Source organism: Lactuca sativa, chromosome 5 (assembly GCF_002870075.4).
Source record: "Lactuca sativa cultivar Salinas chromosome 5, Lsat_Salinas_v11, whole genome shotgun sequence".
Classification (NCBI taxonomy): domain Eukaryota; kingdom Viridiplantae; phylum Streptophyta; class Magnoliopsida; order Asterales; family Asteraceae; genus Lactuca; species Lactuca sativa.
This window is the reverse complement of record NC_056627.2, coordinates 196073796-196079460: the sequence shown is the minus strand read 5'-3', so window position 1 is coordinate 196079460 and position 5665 is coordinate 196073796.

The window sequence follows — 5665 nt, the reverse complement described above, 5'->3', positions numbered from 1 at the left end:
TTCTCTGCGAGGGTACGCCTCACGGAGTGATTGAGGATGGGGTCGTGTGCTTCTAGGATGTTGGATAGAGCGGCGTGGACATCCGAAACACACGTCTTGATGACTTCCCTCTCGGATCGAAGAGCCTCCAATTGTTGTTCAGAGTGGGAAAGTTGGGTGCTCTTGACTTTGAGGGCAGTAGTCTTACACGCCAGGACGTCCATCAGTGAATTTTCAGCCGCAAGATCTTCTTGTAGCTTTGCCAAGCGGGCATCGATGGAGGCACGGAGTGCCGAGTTGTCGTCGCTAAGGTTTTGTCTGAGGGTAGCGAACGAGGATAACTCCATCTTTACAAACTGGGCCAATTGATTAACAACTGGTTCCAGAGTTGTTTTGGTGGCTTCGGCGCTTTCCTGCATAGACTACAGCAGAATAGAAGCGTCATGGAATAGTTTATCGACTTTTTCGGTCGCAGCCTCACAAGCTCGGGTGGAGGCGTCTATCGCAGCAGTTGCTGAGGCCATTGATTCATGTTGAGCCTTGGAGAAGGCATCAACTATCTTCTGAAGTGCTGCTTCAGATAAAGAGGACTGCTGGTTAGAAGAGGAGGCGAGAAGTTGATCAACCTTCTCGTTAAGCTCACGAAGATGCTTCTTTGTCACTGGAGCATCATCCTCCTCATCACTTTGAACTTGAAACGGACTATAATAGACCGAATCATAGTTCATGTGATCACCACCAAGGTATTGATCATCGCCGTCGGAGGCGTCTTCTGGAGATTGGGGTAGTGGTGAAGCTGGGGGTGTTATTGGTTTAGTTGGTTCAGGTTGAGTGGGTGGGGGATTAGTTTCGGGTGGTGGTGGTGTATAGGTATCGGTTTGTGGAGGTTCGGTTACAGGTGGGGTTTCGGTAACCGGTGGTGTTTCGGTTGATGTGGTGAATATGGGTGGTGGTATAGGGAATGAGGTTGGTGGTATAGTAGGGATTATGGTGGGAATGGAAATAGGAATTGTGGGTGGAGGGGAAGGAACTGGGGATTGGTGAAGTTCCATCTCCGGGGTTGGGGACCGAGGGGGTGTGTTGCCTCTTTGTGGAGATTCGTCTCCTTGTGAGCCCTCAGAGTCCGAACTCCCACCTTCGGATTCACTTGATGAGGAGGGAAGAACTAGCTTTCGCTTTTGTTGGGTCTTCCTCCTTTTCGGTTTTGGTGACGAAGCAGCCTTCGGTTGTTTGCGCTTCTTGGGAGAAGGTTTTGGGGCTTTGGATGGCTTCTTTCCCTTGTCTGCCTTCTTACCCCTGGCCACCGGTTTGTCGGCATCATGGATTGATCGCAGCATGTCCGGTGTCAGTTCCCTCGGACCAGATGGCCCTAACTCCTTGATCGCCTTGATCATACTGCTTTCTGATGGCACACTTCCATACATCGACTCCGGGATAGAGCCAATGAAGGAGAATTTCGATGCATCGGATACGATGATCTTCTTGGTATGGAACGTACCAACAGAAGACATCGGTGCACCGTCAGCAGTTGGGACCTCAAACCTGTCCATGGCCCATCTTGTGATCAAGATCCAGAACCGGGCCAGCGACACTTCAGAGTGTCGAGAAGTAGAAGAAAGGCTCTGAATCAACTATTGCCAAAGGACAAACCCATAATCGAGGTTGATCTCGTTGTACACCCCGTACATGATTGACAGGAAAAGACGACTGGCCCCGTCCGATCCTGAGCTCCTCTCAGACAGTCCCTTGAAGAGAACTGTAAATAACCCATTCCACAGGGGCGGTAGGCATGACTTCTTGAACCTTGCGACGGAGGTAAGAACTTCCGTGTAGCCCATGTTGTAGAACATGCTGTATAACATGCCAACCGGAATCGTCTCCGGGTTAACACGTGATGGGTCTGCAGCAAACCCAAGCATGGTGCAGAAGCGGGGTCGAGAAATCGACGTCTTGTGTTCCGCTACTTCGAAAAATATCCTGTCGACGCCCTTGTCGTAGTAGGCCGTCGCATAGACCTGAGATAGAGCCACCATTGGCACCGTTTCAATTCTGGACAATGCCGGAGCAAGCTGGGAGAACTTGAGGCATTCGATAACCGGCGACATGTAGGGATCATAGGCTAGTGGGTTCAGATCAATGACAAGGCATTGTTGAGGTCTGATGGGAAGAATCTGAGAAGTGGCATGAACAGATGAAGATTCAGCCATTGTTGCAGGTGTGGAGAAGAAGATGACCGGGAGAGAGTTTTGGGAGTAATTTTGCTTTGGGAATTATGGGGGCAGTAAAGAGGTAAAAGGTGGTGTTGATGGCTTTTTATAGTAGGTGATAGGAGAGAGAAAGATCGTTTCAAATCTCTTATTGAAATACGGAAGGGTTTTTGAGTGACTGATTGGTGACAGTTGGGACGTGCGATGATCACGTAGGAGAGAGAGTGTCAGATTCCTAGGATTACGCCGCCCAATAAGCGCCGGTTCAGAGATAGAAACCGTTTCCATTTCCATACGCGCCATTAATGCCTGATGGATGACGCTTCAAAACTGCACACGCGTCCAATAAGTGTCAGAAAAAGCGCGGCCTCTTCAAATTCATGCGCCCTCCTTTTTACCGTCGTTTGAATATCTATCCTTTGAACTCCCGCCGCGTCAGCAACCTTTTGGACTTATCCCTTTTTTAAACGCCATCTTTTGAATAAAACGCCCACGTGGATTATTGGTAACCACAACTTCATTATTAACCATCCATGAATTATCCAGCCTGTAAAATAATTAGTAACGGAATTTTTGAAAATCTAGGATTTTCATGCAAAGAGTGTAAAAGATAAAGAAATAAAGCAACTCATTTTGGAATTATCTGTGATGTCAATTATGACACGAAACTGATGATCCCGGGCACGAATCTCTTCCTTCAAGGTCAAGAGAGACCTCCAAGTGTTAGTGTGGAATCCTGTTGAATTACGATCAAACATTTATCAATAAATGTTGAAAGACTTCTTTAAATAAGGCAAATTAAGGGTGGTTTCGCTTTGATTCAACAATTCAATTCCTGATATAAGAACGAACGTGAACAAAGTACTTGTGAGACCAGTGTAGTCTGTTGGACAAGTAGGTTTGAGTTAATTTTGTAGTGGCTTGGATTAATATGAAATCTCAGATAAAAAGTTAAAACTGGATCCCTTGCGAAGAAATGTCATGGTGTGTAACAATTTCATTGGAACCACGCAAAAAGAAAAAAATTGAGATTTCATGAAGGTACATTCGTTAATGCATTGGTGAAAACTTGATCAAGTTAATTGGTCACCGTCAATTCGTTGGTGTTGAGTTTTGGGTTTCACTCAGCTCGTAGTGGCACGAAGCTAAGATCATAAACACAGATGTTGGGTAACCATAAACCTCAGTGGTAGTTGCTGAGAGTCTCAAGGGTTACAGTGATGATAGGAATGTTATGGAGAAGTATAATGGGGATGGTTAAAGAAGACATAGTACCTCTGCTGCGAACCTAAGGACCAAGCAGGAGACTCTGAACTCATGTGAGAAAAGAGTGAGGTAGCTCACGATTAGAATAAATGAGTTAGCCTTATTGGGAAGACAAGGTTTGTGTATACCAGGTCATGAAGGTCATTATTCAAAATCTTATGAGGCTTGGGACACATACAGCAGCATGCTTCTAGGGACACTTAAGTAAGTCATCAAATATATCCCCATAAACGAATGAGCACACACAAAAAAATTAAAATATTTTTGGAGTTTTTGAAATTGAGAGAAAAAAAAAATTATAAAAGAGTTAAAGAAAGAAAAAAAATACGATTAAAAAAAACTGTGGAGAAAAATTGAAAAACCGAACCCAAACGTTCGGTTGATTTAGGTTGGAAAAAGTTGAAAAACCGAACCCGAGCGTTCGGTTGGTTTCGGTTCAGGAAAATTTTGAAAAACCGAACCCGAACCTTCGGTTGGTTTCGGTTCACTAAAATTTTGAGAAACCGAACCCGAACCTTCGGTTGGTTTCGGTTCAATAAAATTTTAGAAAACCGAACCCGAACCTTCTGTTGGTTTCGGTTCAATAAAATTTTAGAAAACCGAACCCGAACCTTCTGGAGGTTTCGGTTTTGGAAAAATTTTTAAGAAACCAAGGAGTTTAGATATGCAATAAAAAAAACTTTTACATAAAGAAAAACAAATTTTCACCAGAAATATACAACAAGGAGAAACTACCTTTGAAGTAATGAGCGAGTGAAATGGTGAAACCGAACCCGAACGTTCGGTTGGATTCGCTTCTTACGTTTGAGATCGAGAGGTAGTGTGAGGTACTGACTCTGATTCCATCATACCTAGCCCTTGCAAAATTTTATTGAATGATGCTTCTGGAAGAGCTTTGGTGAAGACGTCAGCCAGTTGATCAGTGGTTCTTACGAAGTGAACTTCAACATTTCCATCTTCCACATGATCTTTGATGAAGTGATACCTCAGTGCTATGTGTTTGGTTTTAGAGTGTTGCACCGGGTTATGACAGATCCTAATTGCACTTTCAGAGTCACAATATAGAGGGATCTTCTTCATATTGAGTCCATAGTCTCGAAGTTGACTCTGGATCCAAATCACTTGTGATGTGCAGGATGCAGCGGCAATGTATTCCGCTTCAGCAGTAGACAGCGACACACATGTTTGTTTCTTGGATTACCAGCTGACCAACTTCCCATCAAGAAATTGACAGCCACCAGTTGTGCTTTTGCGGTCGAGTCCACATCCTCCAAGGTCAGCATCAGAATAGGCTTGAACGAAGAAGCCAGAGTTGGATGGATACCATAGACCTAAGGAGGCGGTTCGCTTGAGATAGCGTAGGATGTTCTTCACTGCCAGCATGTGAGGTTCGCGGGGGTTAGCCTGAAATCGAGCACAATAACATACAGAAAACATGATATCAGGCCTGCTAGCAGTTAGATACATCAGTGAGCCTATCATTTGACGATAGAGCGTGATGTTGACAGCTGGTTTATCCAGTGAAGGGGTAAGTTTGGTGCCGAAAGCCATTGGGACTTTGACTTTTGAGTCTCCCATCATTCCAAACTTCACTAGGAGAGTCTTTGTGTAAGCTTCCTGATTGATAAAGATGCCGTCGGGTCCCTGTCTTATGTTTAAACCAAGGAAAAAATTAATAGGACCCATTGAGCTCATTTCAAACTTAGTCTCCATCAACTTTTTGAATTCAGCTGTTAAGCTGGGATTCGTAGAGCCAAAGATGATGTCATCGACATAAATTTGAACTATCATAAGGTGGTTACCTTCCTTTTTGCAAAAGAAGGTTGGGTCAACCGAACCTTGTTTGAATTTGGACATCTTTAAAAATTTTGTAAGCGTTTCATACCAGGCTCTCGGAGCTTGTTTGAGGCCGTACACAGCTTTATCCAGAATGTAGCAATGATTTGGATATTTTTCGTTCACGAACCCAGGAGGTTGCTCCACATACACAGTTTCTTCAAGTTCTCCATTGAGAAATGCGCACTTGACGTCCATTTGGAAGACCTCAAAGTTTTTGTGAGCAGCATAGGCCAGAAATATTCTAACCGATTCTAGCCTAGCTACTGGAGCGAACGTCTCTTCGTAGTCTATCCCTTCCTCCTGACAGTATCCTTTGACAACCAGACGAGCCTTGTTCCTTATGACATTACCTTCCTTGTCCATTTTGTTTCTAA